Here is a 17,098-nt window from a genome sequence, read left to right as displayed (position 1 = left end):
GCTCTCCTGACTGTCGTGAGTGTGTGTTTGTTTGCCACTTCAGTAAATAAACCCTATGCTTAGTTTCTAGGAATTAAAACAAAAGTTTGATCTACCTAAAACACATTTCTTTAAATATTACCAAATTAGGAATGTTATTAACAAGATACATAATTTCTCTTTATTGCCAGATCTATCCCCTTTAGGAAAAAAGTTACTTAAACCACTTCAATGGGGGTAGGTGTGACGGTCTTGCCCGGGCAGTCCTTTCTGCTGAGTTGCACAATGGAGCACAGGAAATAAGGGAACCCGCATGGAGAATAAAAAGAAAACTTCCACAGCATGGTCTCATTATATCTTTATTTAAAACAATTATTTCTTTCTTTTAAATCTTTATGCGTTGTGATTAGTATAGTGTATACAACATTTTCAATGAATTGATCACAAGCAGTGTTGGGGGTAACGCGTTACAAGTAAAAGTGCGTTACGTAATAATATTACTTTTCTGGAGTAACGAGTAAAGTAGCGCGTTACTTTATAAATTTACACAATATCTGGGTTACTTTTTAAAAAAAGTTAAATTATTTTGCATAAAAAAATAAATACTGAATTAAAATGACCGTAGTCACGTAGAATCGCGCACTCATACGTGCGAGCCGCGGGAACAGAAGCTGGTCAGAAGCGGAGATGGCAAACCAGGGCATTACATTACTGCGATGGAAGTATTCTCATTATTTTGAAATAGTTGAGGAAAATGAGAAAGAAATAATGGTTAAGTGTAGATTATGTGTTGGTGAAAAGCTCTTGTCAACTGCAAAAAAATACCACTTAAAAAAAAAAAAAAAAACATCTGCATGCAAACAGCACTATAGATGTGTGTGTGTGTGTGTGTGTGTGTGTGTGTGTAATGTTATATATGCAACATTATGCAATGCTGCATATATGGAAATGGAGACAGAAATATAGAAAACTTTTGCCGACTTTCCACCACTGCAGCTCTATGGACTGCGCAGAATAAAAGTTTTCCGTGGGAGAAACATGTACGATGCCATCGCAGCGGAGAGAGAAAGCAAATTCACAGCTCATTTGCTCTTTGTGGAAAGATAAACTGCCACGGTCACTGATAATAGCGCGAACTTTGTAAAAGCGTTCAGAATGTTTCAAGCTGATGATGAAGCAAAGAATAATGTAGACGAGGACGAGGTCATATTTACGGAATTGCACGATGTTTTACGAGATGACATCGAAAGGTATGTTCTCCCTCCACATAACCGGTGTGCAGCCCACACCCTTAATCTTATATACACGAACGATAGTTACATTCCTGACGGTGAAGGCAGTTTGCAAAGCAGACTTATTGTTCTCTACGAAGTTATTAAGCATTTTAAATGTTTAAGAAATTTCTTTTGCCCTAATATAACTTATTTCTTAAGGGCAATTATCTATATTACACCTGTTACACCTGTAAGGCACTTAAAGCATATAAAGCACTTAATGGTCTCGCACCACCGTATCTGAGTGAACTTCTGTACCAGTATGATCCTCCACGCCTACTTAGATCAAAAGGTGCAGGCTATCTGTTGGTTCCTCCAATAATGAAGATTACAGCAGGGGGCAGATCTTTCTCTTATAAAGCCCCGCAGTTATGGAACAGCCTTCCAACCAGTGTTCGGGACTCAGACACAGTCTCAGTGTTCAAGTCGAGGTTGAAAACATATTTATTCAGTCAAGCCTTTAATCAGTAGATTTTTTCTCAGGTAAAGGCTCAGATCTGGAGGGAACATTGATATAGAGTGTTTGGTGAACTGGGATATTGTACGCTGTCGTCCCCTCACATTCACGTGTTCACTCAGGTTTGTTGATGGTGGTGTGGTGGGCCGTCTCTTATCCCAGAGATCCCTCATGTCTGTGTTGCCTTCTGGTTCTCCCTTTTAGTTATGCTGCCATAGCGAGTCTTGCCGGAGTCCAAACTGCACAGTGACTTTAACTCTCATGCAACAATAGGTACACTTAATAATCCATATCCTTCTCTTCCTGTCACCCTCTTCCATCTCTCTCTCTCTCTCTCTCTCTCTCTCGGTCGAGTTAAACATGCTCCTGAGGCTCAAGTGACCACTGTTCCTGCCCCTCTCCCCCCCGTGGATCTTCCCACTTCATCCATGCCTGCCTGGATTGGACTGTCGTTGATGTCAACAGTCTCCTACACTGACTCAGAAATACACTTCGCTTTTGATCATCATCACTGTACCCCGCAACATTGTATACCCGCCACAAATGGACATTCGGTGTAACCCAGATGAGGATGGGTTCCCTCTTGAGTCTGGTTCCTCTCAAGGTTTCTTCCTTATGCCATCTCGGGGAGTTTTTCCTTGCCACAGTCGCCAGTCGCCACCGGCTTGCTCATCAGGGACAAACTTACTCATAAAGAACATATTCATTTTTAATCACCGCATTATCTGTGTAAAGCTGCTTTGAGACAATGTTCATTGTTAAAAGCGCTATACAAATAAAAATGAATTGAATTGAATTGAAAGGCGTGAAGTAACGCAAAAGTAATATAACGCATTACTTTCCATAAAAAGTAACTAAGTAACGTAAGTAGTTACTTTTTTGGGGAGTAACTCAATATTGTAATGCATTACTTTAAAAAGTAACGTTGCCCAACACTGATCACAAGTGAGTGAAAAACTTAGCAATTAAATTAAATAGGATTGAAGGGCATACATCCCCACCTAGCAATGAACACATAGTTCAATTTGAACAATTAGCTAATACATTAAACACATTAATACAACACATCTTACAACATACCTGCACAATAGAGGACAGGAAATAAGGGAACCCACATGGAGAATTAAAAGAAAAGGTCTACATAAAACAAAGACAATGCACAATCAATTATGATTAGGCCTTGTAACACAAACTAAAAATAACTCAATATAAAACACCAAATTCGACGCCAAACACATATCAACAGTTCCACAAACAGTTAATTGCTCATTATAACCCACAGCATAGTCTCATTATATCTGCTGTGGGCGGTCCCTATTTCACGTGCTAAATGCCATCACGCAACAGACAGATGGCGCTGTCCCCATTTATGCATTATTTAACTATATTACACACCGTTACATGCACCCCCCCTTAAATTATGCTAAACTGGGGAAGCGCCTATATCAGACCTGGGCAAACTACAGCCCGCGGGCCACATCTGGCCCTTTGTACGTCCCTGTCCGGCCCGCGTGAGACCACTCATAAATTACAGGGATGCACCGAAAATTTTCAAAATTTGCCAAAATACCTTAATCACCGAAACAACACGGCAGAAACACAATTGTAATGACGCAATAAAAAAGCGCAGCCAGCACACGGTTATCTGGATAAGAGCAACATGTCTGCGGTGTGCGGAGAGCGATTTGCAAAACAAACAATGCTGAAATTTTAATAGGGGTGTATCTGCAAAGAGTTTCTCCAAGTCGGGATTAATTTATCACCTGAAATTCAAACATTGCCTTCTAAATATGAGAAGAATGCGGCACAGAAAAGTAAAGTCAATCCGAGCATGCGCACTCCGTCTGTAGAGGACGTTTTTGAAAAGGCAGGAAAGTTTTCCAGTGATGGTGCCAAGGCAAAAGGCATAAGACAAAAAATTATGGATTTCATTGCCTTTTGAATTGAATTTTAATTTCGGTGCATCCCTAAAATATTATCGTTGGTGTGGCCCTCTGACACAATTCAGGTTTCTCATGTGGCCCCTTGTAAAAATTAATTGCCCACCCCTGGCCTATATGGTAGAAAACTTAACACAAGAACTAGAAAAAGGTAAGGGGAAAAAAATTTTTATAAGCAGAAAGATGACCGTGTGAATGTCCTTGACACATTTCAGCATAAATTTCAATTATAAAATTCCTCCAAAGGAAGTATGCAAGTATGGACCAGTACCAAAACCCAGACTTAACATAGACTTAAAGAGATGCCCTAAACACCTCTCTTTACATACACAATTCAAGGATAGAAATGTCTGCTTAAAAAAACAAACTCAACTCAAATGACAAAAGCAAACATAAGTTACCCATGAAAAAGGCTTTTCAGCACATAAAAAAATGAAATCACTAAAGGTGATGAATCATGCACAAACTGACTATTCATCTCACAGATCAATCTTTGTGGAGGTTTAATGGTCCTACCAGCCCTAGTACTAACTGTGTCTGTATGAATGTGTTCTGGTTGATTGCAAATTACAGGGTCAACTGTATCCGGAACTGGGTTATTGACTACATGTGAAAGTGGAAAAACTGGCAGGGTTAAGGAGTGCTGAGAGGAACTTTGATCTAACTCATCATCAGGAGGTAGTCCTTCATCCAACAAATGCGGGATGTCACTTTCTTTGTCAGTGTATACAGAGCTACTACAGGTTTCAGAGTCTGCTTTTGAATTGGAAGTGTACACTTTCAAAGAACACTGAATTTCAGACAAAATAACTGAGACACTGTCATTATCAGGGCAGTTGTGCTGATCAGACTGCATAACCCAGTGAGCTGTTCTCTTATCACTTTCGGGATGATCAGGCAAGTCTGTTTTCGAATCACTTGAAGAGATTCCTGTGCACAGTCTTTTCTCTGCCTGTTTCAATGTCTCTTATCTGATAGACATTAATGGGTGATCTCACGGACATTACTTCGTAAAGGCTGGACTGCAATTTTTCATTTGCCACGCTCCCCACGGTTCGCCAGAAGGACTCTGTCACCAATGGTCAAAGGTGATCCTTTCACTTTCCGATTTAGATTTTCACATGACGAGCTTGCTCAGCTTGCTCACAGAACTGTGCTTCTGTGCAATTTGTGTAGCTTCACCGAGATCACATTTGAGCCTGGATACGAAATCTGAGTATTTCACAACAGTACCATTGCTGAGAACATTTTGGAACATCACATTGATTGGAAGACGTGGAACTCTTCCAAACATCAGATAGAAAGGTGCAAAGCCTGTGGTTTCGTGAACAGTGCAGTTATAACAGAATGTCAGCATCTGCAAAGACTGTGGCCACTTAGCTTTGGACTGGGGAGGTAAGGTTCTTATCATGTTCCCTAAGGTTCTGTTGAAGCGTTCTGTGATCCCGTTTCCCATCGGGTGGTAAGGAGTGGTGTGTGATTTCTTGACACCTGGCATATTCAACAACTCCTTCATTAATTTGCTCGCAAAACTTGGACCTTGATCCGAATGCACTCTCCTAGGGAATCCGTAAACACAGAAGAGACTATTCCACAGGTGATGAGCAACCTGTTTTGCAGACTGGTTCTTGCAGGGAAAAGCGTAGTCTAATTTAGTGAAACTACCAGAACATCCACACTCTTGTCACACCGCTCTGCTGTCCAGAAATCAATACAGATAAGTTCCATAGGTTTAAAGGTACGTATGTTCTCAAGAGGAGCACAATCTTTTGGTTCAGGGGTCTTTCCTACAAAACATCGCATGCAGTTCCTCACATGATTCACTATGTCGTGTTCCATGCCTGTCCAAAAGAACCGTTGTCTGGCCAATGAAAGAGTCCTGGAGTGCCCTTAATGACCAGCTGCATCATGCAGACCATGAAGCACTTGTTGTTTCAGAGCATCTGGCACAATGAATTGATGTAAATTTTTGTTCATTCGATTGTCTCTGCCGTCTCATGCCGTCTCTGATGGTATGTTTATTCCAATGCTTGAGAAGCTTTAGAACAGTACGAGGCTCACTAGCACGTTCTCGCTTGTCAGGACGTCGATGTCTCTGAACATAAGAGTGCTCTACTCACAGCAGTGTCCTGTTCCTGTGCAGCTGGGAGTGTGCTCACATTGAATGCAGCAGTCTGGTCCACATCAAGTAATTGTGGAATGGATTCCGCACCCATGAAACGCCCTACACCACCAGAACAATGCACGTCCAATACAGCAGCAACATCCTGTGAACTCAAAGCACCTGCAGTTGTCTGACATTGACTGCCAACTCCAGTCGCACCAGAAGAATCATTAGGACTTATTACTTGACAGTTAGTGGTAAGTCGGAAAGAATCTTGGACGACTTGATCTACAACTATGTTCTTAAAACCGGGCACATATTTCAGGTCGAAGCTGAAGGAAGCTAGTTTAGCAACCCAGCGTTGCTCGCAAGCATCGAGTCTTGGCTTGGTGAGTATGTAGGTTAGGGGATTATTATCCGTCCAAGCTATAAAATGACGCCCCTTCAACCAATGATGGAACTTGTCACATATCGCCCATTTAAATGCAAGGAATTCTAGCCTGTGAGCTGGGTAATTCATGAGAGCATGATAGTGTCTTGCTAGCAAATGCAACTGGCCTGGCCATAGTGCCACCCTCTGGGATCTGGGAAAGAACAGCACCTAATCCATCAAATGAGGCATCTACAGCTAGTATGAAGTCGGGTTCGAAGTTTGGGTGAGCCAGTGTTACGCTTGAGAGAAGGTCCTCTTTCAAAGTGTCAAACGCTCTCTAAAATTTGTCCGTCCAGTCTGTTGGTAAAACACACACGGCTTTTGAGTTGAGATTCTTTCTCCTGCCTCTAGAGCCCTTTGTGTCTGTCTTGGAGATAAGTTGGAACAAAGGCTTGGCTTTGGCAGAACATCTCTCTATAAAATGTTGGTAGTATAATACCATACCTAAAAATGATCTGCTTTTTCTGTAGCATTGAGTGATTCTGTCACGTCAACCGCTTTAACATCCGTAATGGCCTTTATTTTCCCAGAGTCTGTTTTAACACCATCCTCATAAATTACATGGCCAAGAAACTTGACTGACTTTCTCGAAAAATGGCATTTTTAGGAGAAAGCTTGAAGTTGTGGGCCTTGAGTCTCGAGAAGACCATCTCCAGCCTTTCAAGTGCAACCTGCTCATTGAGAGCAAAAACCATGAGATCATCAAGGTAGCACAATAAACTTGTAAAATTCTTGTAACCAAAGATTGACATCATCATGCGCATGAATGTAGCTTGGCTATTGCAGAGACCCTGCGGCATCCGGTTATATTCATGCAATCTTAATGGAGACGAGAAAGCAGTGTATTACCTATCGTTCTCATGCAAAGGAACATTATAGAAGCCTTAGGTAAGGTCCATGATCGAGAAGAAAGCATTCCCCCCAGGAGCAGCTAAGGTGTCTGACTGGTGTCACTCAAATAGTGAGTATGCTTCTCCTCTTGTTCTGGTGTGGAAAAAGAATGGTGATCTGAGAATCTGTACCGACTTTTGATGGTTGAACGCCAGAACAGTAAAAGACGCCCATCCTCTACCACACCAGTCAGACACCTTAGCTGCTCCTGGGGGGAATGCTTTCTTCTCGATCATGGACCTTACCTAAGGCTTCTATAATGTTCCTTTGCATGAGGACGATAGGAAATACACTGCTTTCTCGAAAGGGTTTGTCATCCACTAAGCGGATCTGATGTACGAAATCTTTGGCTTCACCACAATCCATCTTGTTCCTTGAAAATATAGACTCATATTTCTTGATGAGATGGAGTAATTTCATTTTCCAAGAGGAAGACACACGCCGTCAGATCTAGGTCTCTCAATCCCAAGTCATTCAAGATTCTCACCATCACATCTTCAGATTCCTGGGGACCATACTCATGTTGAAAGTGTTGAAATTGAGACTTAATGTAATCACATTCTGGAAGATCTTCTACAGCAACGCATGGAGAAACATCTGCGATCTTAGCATTTCTTCTTAATGGCAACACACTGTTAGTGGGATTTATAACTTTCACCGGTATCCAACCATAAAGGTGTAATGACTCGGCCTACCATGATCTGCTTAGGGCCACATTTGGATTGGGTAGGTTCCACAAGCACTGTACTACCCACAGACATTGCAGCGTTGACAGGAAGCTTGCCCCACACAAGATGTTCACTCTGTGGTTGAAGCATCACTCTGTGCTTGAGCTTAACAGTACCCACTTTTCCAGGAACACGATCGCCTCTCCATCTCTGCGTGTTGAACAGTAAGGATATGAACTCTAAACTCTCACTCTCTCTATTACCTCTTGGTAGTGAAACCAATTTCCAGTAGTCATCTGTATGCTTTAGCGAAGACAGCAGGCTTTTGATGTCGTTACTGCCCAAGATCATCTCATCCGCCTGGCCTGGAACGATCAACACTGGTATTATCATTTTACATCCATAAACACAGACAGACAGATCATACATTGCTTTTGGTGTGACTCGATGACCACCACATCCAATAATCACAACATCATTGGCAGGACACTTTGGCAACTTAGGAAGGCTCTCCAACAATCTTGTTTCAGCTGCCTCACTGAGAGTGCAGGCCATTGAACCGCTGTCAAGTAATGCAGTGAAAGATGAGCCATTCTCTAGAGATACAGTCGTGTAAAATAATGAATCAGCTCTGGGGACTCTTTGATTTCTTGAAAAATGGCAGTTATATCAGGTGAGACACTGGGTTTGTACTGCTCATATACGGACTCATAATCTTGCGTTTCAAAGATGGGAGGGTTATCAACCTCCCTTACACACACAGACCTGTTAGTTTTCCTGTGTTGGCTGAGGTGGTTGTCGTCTTCTCCTAGGGCAGAAACGTCTGGAGTGACCTGGAGACTGACACTGAAAACACAGTTTGTGCTCACGGCAATGTGTTAAGGCAAAGTGAGCAGCATCATTGCAGATAGCACAAGGCAAAGCATCCAAACCTTCAATCCTAGGGAGTCTGTAGTAAGGCTGATGTTTAGGATGAGACGGAGGACGGTTGGTATTGGTCAGCAGGACCTTCTCAAGCATGTCAATGACCTTTTCAAGAGCAGAGAAATCTGTGCTTTTATTTTGTTGTTCGCACACTGTGGGAGCGGGCAACGGAACTGTGTTAACATCAATCTTGTTGACCGAAACTCTTTCACTTTGGCTGCGACGCACTGTACTTGTGGCATTAAAAGACACATCGGATTGGTAGTCATTAAGTAGAGCCTGTACTTCTTGTGCTGACCACTTGTCAATCGGTTTGGACCTGAAGGTTAAGGCTAAGTCTTTACTCGGGCAATGTCTGATAAACATGTGCACTATTTCCACACTGGGCTTGTCAAGCGTTTGACCTTGCTCTCACAGGCATTCTGAAGCGACATCTGCTGCTTTGTTGAGTCTCAGCCAGTAGTTGTACGGATTCTCATCCTCTTCTGGCAGTGTAGTGTAAAAATCAGCAAGAGGGACAGGCGAGTAATGATTACAGCTAAAATGTTTACGTAGCAGGCTGTAGACAGAATTTGGGCAGACAGTAGTGGAGGAGTCACAGTTCCTGATCCAGAATTTTACTACACTTCCCATTCTTCAATTTCAATTGCGTCAGAACCATCCCCTCTGAATGAAGGTGGCTCCTTGACTTTTCTGTGATGGATTACTTGGTTTTGTGACAAATTTGCCCTGCTTGAAGAGCTAGTAGCCTTATTATCATCAGGGTGTTGTCTATTCGGAATGTCTGTGCTAAAGGGACTAAGATGAGATATAATGTTGTCTGCTAACTGTTGACCAATCTGATGGACATTTGAACTCATTTGCCATAACATATCAGGAACGCCACGTTCAGCACTAGGTGTTGACGTGATCACCTCACTAGGATTATGATTGATATTTGACTGCATGTCAGATGCGTCACACTCTGTGTACGCAGTGGACACCCGGCTGGTAAGGCCAGGGTGACCACTATCAGGGCTGTTCATTGAAAAGGGAATGGGTACACCTAAAACCCCTCTGCCTCTGCCCACTGTACTAGGAGTCATTTGCAAACCTCTATCGCTGTTATTCATTATGAGCATTAAAATGTGCTACAAGTGTACATATTGCAAAATAATAGCTTTTGCATTAGATATTGCAAAAAGAGCATTTAGTTTATATTTACCAAATATAAACAGATATGACATATTATGCTTAGACAAAAATATGTTTTGAATAAATAAATATATATATATTTTTTTATAATAATTAGCAAATAAATTTTTCTGATTACAAATTAATCAGAAAAAATAAAAATATTTTTGTCAAATCATCATTTGTTTTTTGTCAAAACAAATCAAGTTTTGACAACAATATGGCTTTTTCATTAAATACGTAATGGTTATTGTAAAAATAGAATTTTTCATATTTATAAGCATGATTTAATAAAAAACCCTTAAAAATGTGCAATATGTAAGCGACTTGAAATATAAAAAACTTACATGAAATGATATGATAAATTTATTGTGAAAAATATGACTTCATATTCATAAGCATCATTTAACTACGAACCGTTGAAAGTGCAAAAAAATCACCGCAAAACCTAATATGACAAACAATGGTTGGAAAATGTATATTTTTTTTAATTTGTATTTATTTATGAAAATAAAAATTTCCTATTCATAATCAAAATTAAAAAATACATTAAAAAGTACATTAACCTTTACCATAATAATGAGTTATTGTGAAACTGTAAATCATATGATCATGGAAAACCTTTAAAAAAGTGCTATAGGTGAATGAAAAACAAAAGAGTGACCACAAAACTATGATTTTTCATTAGAAATGTGATTAAAGTTATTAAAGTGAATTTTTATATTCATAAGCAGCTGAATGAAAAAAACTTTAAAAGTGCAACATGTAAGCAAAAAACCTACATGATAAGCGAAAAATAGGGTTTTTTTGTTTTTTTTTTAAATTAATTGGTAAAATATAAATTATCCTATTCATCAGCATAATAATTAATGATAAACTGTTTTAAAGTGCAAGATTCTATGAAAAACATATTCATAAGCATCATTTCACTAAGAATTGTTAAAAGTGAACGAAAAAGGTTTCATGATATACCATGTTTTGACATAAAATTTACTTTTCTCTTACAAATATAAAATTAATAGGTAAAATATAAATTTTCATATTCAAAGGAATAATTTCATGAAAACTGTAAAAAAAAAAAAAAAAAAAAAATACAATGAAAAACGTGATATGACAAATCATGTTTTCAGAAGATATTGTGAAATTATGACTGTGATGCTGAGAAAACAGTGCTGTCACATCCTTTGATACTGGTTATGAAAATTCTGGCAACAGAAAACGTAACCATTAGCCTTCTTCTCAGCCGCATTCAGCTCTAGTAACGCTGCGTGATCTGCTAGACTTTATTGACTTAGATGGTTTTGACGACGCACACGATTGCCTTTAAACACATTGAACAAGATACCTCTTGTAGGCCCGATCTTTTAGATATGGCCCTGGAAAAGGGGGAATTCCTATATGTAGATAGAACGTGTTCAAAACCCTCTGAAGTGTATTTTATGTGGATATGCGGTTGTAAGATTACCTGATGAAATAGTTGAAGCTATTACCATTACCATACACATCTGCACAAGCTGCAAAGTTGGTCGCACTTACAAAAGCATGTCAGTTGTCTGAAGGTAAAGTAGTGACTATATACACTGATTCTAAGTATGCTTATGATGTTGTGCATGATTTTGCCGAAACATGGAAGCAAAGACACTTTAAAACAGCTGATGGAAAGCACATTTTAAATCTCATAGGCAACCTCTTAAATGCTGTTCAACTCCCTGCCAAAGGTTAAAGGTTAAAGGACATGCCGCAGGTGAAATTCGGGGAAATTCGGGGAAACACGTTAGCGGATAAAGTAGCTAAAGAAGCAGCAAAACAAACAGTAAATTTGGACACAGTACATACAAATTCTGAGATCCCGATGATGACACATATCTCCAGTATATCAGATACTGACCTAAAAATTACTTCAGTTAGCCTACTGAGGAGGACATAAAGTATTTGGCTTCTAAACAATGTAAATCATATTCTGCTGGTATCATTAGAGATGTAGATGGACAAAAAATGCTCTGCCTAAACTAGCTTAAATAGTGTTGGTGAAGCATTACCATGGGATGTCACACATTAGCATAGCTAAATTTACACAGGCTATAAACTCATCATGCTGATGTAGCTAAAACAACCAAGCTAGTGTTAGATTCATGTTCGCCAAAACTAACATACAATGACCTGTACGACATGATGCGCTTACTTTTCCTGAGCAACCTTTCCAACACCTACAGATCGATTTCACACATATGCCACCAGTAGGAAATTTGAGAAACCTCTTGGTTATAGTTGGCAGATTCAGTAAGTGGCCAGAAGCATTTGCATGCGTGACAGAGAACGTTAAAACAGTTGTAAAAATCTCTAGGTTTGGTATTCCTAGTGTGATTGAAAGTGATAACAGCACACCTTTTGCTTCAAAGTAACACAACTTTTGGCTAAAAGCTTAGCAATTGAGTGCCATTTTATTATTCCCTATCACCCAAAGTCAGTTAGAGTGGTAGAGAGAACGAACAGAACCATTAATTAACGTGTTACTAAAGCCTGCATTGAAACAGGCCGAAATTGGACTGTTGTTCTCCCGGCAGTACTCACAAAAATAAGAATTATTCCATCTTCAACTACTAAACTGTCACCTTTTGAAATTCTAATGGGCCGGCCTTTCCCGACCCCATGGGTCAGGCGACGCACTGCCATTTCTTCTTTAGGTAACCTGGAAGTGATGGTGGACGACTACATTTCTGCCCTGGTAAAAGAATTGAATTCTATTCTCTTTGAACACATCATTCAGAGAGAAGAAACTGTTACGTATTGTCGAGAAATTTAGCTAGTTTTAGTTATAAAAATAGATTAGAATACCAAAATAATAAAAAGAAAATAAAGGTAGTTGTGATAAGAGTATGATAGGTTTATTGGAGAATCGTATTGGAAAATAACAGGTGCAGTTTTGCAGAGTGTACAAAATTTTAACAACAAGCGGATTAGCTAGGATAGAAACCGCAGGGTATTTTGTCTCGTGTATTAAGGTTACCTAAGCGAGGAACCGCATAGCATGTGCATCTTGTATATGAGAGTGCAGAAATTTCATTTTCATAAGCATCATTTAGCTAAAAACTGTTAAAAAAAAATATGAATATTCTTATTCATAAGCTTATTTAAATAAAAAAAAAATAAAGAAAAATAAAACTTTTTAAAATAAAAATATGAATTGAATTGGTAAAATTCACATTTTCCTATTCACCCAAATAATTCCATGAAAAACTGTTAAAAAGTGCACAAATTTAATGGAAAATGTCAAAATCGGACTTTCTTTTATAAATTATATATATATATATATATATATATATATATATATATATATATATATATATATATATATATATATATATATATATATATATATATATAAAATATATCATATTCATAACCATAATTTCATTAAAAAAAATCGTTAACATTTTCATAAAAATGTTATTGTAAAAATATGAATTTTTATATTCATAAGGATCTTTTACTAAAAACCATTAAAAGACCAAAAATTCAATGCAAAACATGATCAACAATGGAATGAAAAAAATTATTTTTATACAAAATTGATTGTTTTTATTAACCCAGCCATTAGGGGGGCACAAGCCAGTGTACTCTTAGTGCCGGTCCCAAGCCCGGGTAAATGGGGAGGGTTGCGTTAGGAAGGGCATCCAGCGTAAAACATGTGCCAAATCAAATATGCGGATCACAAATGAGAATTTCATACCGGATCGGTCGAGGCCCGGGTTAACAACGACCGCCACAGGTATCGTTAGCCGACAGGGTACCGGTGGAAATTGGGCTACTGTTGGCCGAAGGAGGAGAAGGAGAGGAGGAAGGCGTCTACAGAGACGGCAGGAAAAGGAGCAGTGTAGGAGAGTAGAGATTCGGGTTGGTACTTTAAATGTTGGAACTATGACGGGTAAAGGGAGAGAGATAGCTGATATGATGGAGAGGAGAAAGGTAGATGTGTTGTGTGTTTAGGAGACCAAGTGGAAAGGGAGTAAGGCCAGGAACATTGGAGGTGGGTTTAAACTGTTTTATCATGGTGTGGATGGGAAGAGAAATGGTGTAGGGGTGATTCTGAAGGAAGAGTACAGTAAGAGTGTAGTGGAGGTGAAGAGAGTTTCTGATAGGGTGATGATCGTGAAGGTGGAAGTTGAAGGGATGATGATAAATGTCATCAGTGCCTATGCTCCACAAGTTGGCTGTGAGATGGAGGAGAAAGAAAGATTCTGGAGTGAATTAGATGAAGTGGTAGATGGTGTACCTAGAAAAGAACGATTGGTGATTGGGGCAGACTTTAATGGGCATGTAGGTGAAGGGAACAGAGGTGATGAGGAGGTGATGGGTAGGTATGGTTTTAAGGAGAGGAATGTGGAAGGGCAGATGGTGGTAGATTTTGCTAAAAGGATGGAAATGGCAGTGGTGAACACGTATTTTAAGAAGAAGGAGGATCATAGGGTGACGTATAAGAGTGGAGGAAGGTGCACACAGGTGGATTATCTTCTGTGTAGGAGATGCAACCTGAAGGAGATTGGAGACTGTAAGGTGTTGGCGGGGGACAGTGTAGCTAGACAGCATCGGATGGTGGTCTGTAGGATGGTTTTGGAGGCGAAGAAGAAGAGGAGGAAAGTAAGGTTTGAAAGAAGAATAAGATGGTGGAAACTGAAGGAGGAAGAGTGTAGTGTGAGGTTCAGGGAAGAGGTCAGACAGGGGCTTGGTGGTGGTGAAGAGGTGCCGGATGATTGGGCAACTACTGCAGGAGTGATGAGGGAGGCAGCTAGAAAAGTACTTGGTGTGACATCTGGAAATAGAAAGCAAGACAAGGAGACGTGGTGGTGGAATGAGGAAGTGCAGGAGAGCATTAGGGGAAAGAGATTGGCAAAACAGAAGTGGGATCGACAGAGTGATGAGAAAAGTAGGCAGGAGTACAAGGAGATGCGGCAGCAGGTTAAAAGGGATGTGGCAAAAGCCAAGGAAAAGGCATATGAGGAACTGTATAAGAGGTTGGACACTAAGGAAGGAGAAAAGGATTTATACCGATTGGCCAAGCAGAGGGACCAAGCTGGGAAGGATGTACTGCAAGTTAGAGCAATAAAGGATGGAGAGGGAAATGTGTTGACTAGTGAGGAGAGTGTGTTGAGAAGATGGAGGGAGTATTTTGAGCAGCTGATGAATGATGAAAATCAGAGAGAGAGAAGGTTGGAGGAGGTGGAGTTGGTGAAGCAGGATGTAGATAGGATTAGTAAGGAGGAAGTGAGAGCAGCGATTAAGAGGATGAAGAATGGAAAGTCGGTTGGACCAGATGACATACCGGTAGAAGCGTGGAGATGTTTAGGAGAGATGGCAGTGGAGTTTTTAACCAGATTGTTTAACAGGATTCTGGAAGGGGAGAGGATGCCTGAGGAATGGAGAAGGAGTGTGCTGGTTCCGATCTTTAAGCATAAGGGAGATGTGCAGACCTGCAGTAACTACAGGGGAATTAAGTTGATCAGTCACACCATGAAGTTATAGGAAAGAGTAGTGGAAGCCAGGCTGAGAGAAGAGGTGACCATCTGTGAGCAACAGTATGGTTTCATGCCGAGGAAGAGCACCACAGATGCCTTATTTGCTTTGAGGATGTTGATGGAGAAGTATAGAGAAGGACAGAAGGAGCTGCATTGTGTATTTGTGGATTTAGAGAAAGCGTACGATAGGGTGCCGAGAGAGGAGTTGTGGTATTGTATGAGTAAGTCAGGTGTGTCAGAGAAGTATGTGAGGGTGGTGCAGGACATGTATGAGGACAGTGTGACGGCAGTAAAGTGTGCAGTAGGTACGACAGACTGGTTCAGGGTGAAGGTTGGACTGCATCAAGGATCGGCCCTGAGCCCTTTCCTGTTTGCAGTGGTGATGGACAGGTTGACGGACGAGGTCAGACAGGAGTCTCCCTGGACTATGATGTTTGCAGATGATATTGTGATTTGTGGTGAGAGTAGAGAGCAGGTTGAGAAGAGCCTGGAGAGGTGGAGATATGCGCTGGAGAGAAGGGGAATGAAAGTCAGTAGGAGTAAGACAGAGTACATGTGTGTGAATGAGAGGGAGGGCAGTGGAGTGATGCGGTTGCAGGGAGAAGAGGTGGAGAAGGTGGAGGAGTTCAGGTACCTGGGGTCAACAGTGCAAAGTAATGGAGAGTGTGTTAGGGAAGTAAAGAAAAGAGTGCAGGCAGGGTGGAGTGGGTGGAGAAGAGTGACAGGAGTGATTTGTGATAGAAGAGTATCTGCAAGAATGAAAGGGAAAGTTTATAGGATTGTGGTGAGACCTGCGATGTTGTATGGATTAGAGACAGTGGCATTGAGTAAAAGACAGGAGGTAGAGCTGGAGGTAGCAGAGCTGAAGATGTTGAGGTTTTCGTTGGGAGTGACGAGGATGGACAAGATTAGAAATTAGTTTATTAGAGGGACAGCACATGTAGGATGTTTTGGTGACAAGGTGAGGGAGGCGAGATTGAGATGGTTTGGACATGTGCAGAGAAGGGACATGAATTATATTGGTAGAAAAATGCTGAAGATGGAGCCACCAGGTAGGAGGAAAAGAGGAAGGCCAAGGAGGAGGTTCATGGATGTGGTGAGGGAAGACATGCAGGTAGTTGGTGTAAAAGAGGCAGATATAGAGGACAGGGTGGTATGGAGACGGATGATCCGCTGTGGCGACCCCTAATGGGAGCAGCCGAAAGAAGAAGAAGAAGAAGAAGAATATGAAAATTTCTATTTTTGAAATTACTATAATTTTTATGTAAAAAATATCATATTTTGGTCAGAAATGTTTTTGTTATATCATGTCTCATTATAAACATGTAAAATTCTCATGGGAAAGTGCAAATACGCTTGGTTCGAAAAAACGCTTTCTCTTCGTCCTAGAAGCCTGAGACTTGGGGAAACGCAATATCACAGGCTAAGAAACTCATTCTTGACAGCACGTAGAAGGCTTTGCGAAATATGTGCTGATGTATCGATTTTGATAAATTATGAATTTCTAACCCATTTACATTCACTTGTTGTAGTTTTTATAAAATTATGATAATGAATATGAAAATTAATATTTTTGAAACAACTTAAAATTTGATGTAAAAAATATCATATTTTGGCCAGAATTTTTTTTGTTAAATCATATCTCATTATAAACATGTAAAATTGTCATGGGAAAGTGCATGCTGTTTGTGCATATACGCTTGGTTCGAAAAACCGCTTTCTTTTCGTTCTAGAAGCCTGAG

General features: G+C 40.3%; 1 long non-coding RNA gene across 1 annotated transcript in view; it reads left to right on the top strand.

Moving 5' to 3' along the window:
• The first annotated feature begins 426 nt into the window (after positions 1-426).
• LOC310722055 overlaps positions 427-17,098 on the top strand; it is a 321,874-nt gene continuing 305,202 nt past the window's right edge. Inside the window, exons 1-2 of the long non-coding RNA XR_014532283.1 lie at positions 427-1,466; positions 2,522-2,655. This is a non-coding gene — a long non-coding RNA (uncharacterized lncRNA). The remainder of the gene's footprint in view (positions 1,467-2,521; positions 2,656-17,098) is intronic.

The sequence above is a fragment of the Silurus aristotelis genome, assembly GCF_946808225.1.
Source record: "Silurus aristotelis genome assembly, chromosome: 28".
Taxonomy (NCBI): domain Eukaryota; kingdom Metazoa; phylum Chordata; class Actinopteri; order Siluriformes; family Siluridae; genus Silurus; species Silurus aristotelis.
This window is presented reverse-complemented; position numbering and strand designations above follow the sequence as displayed.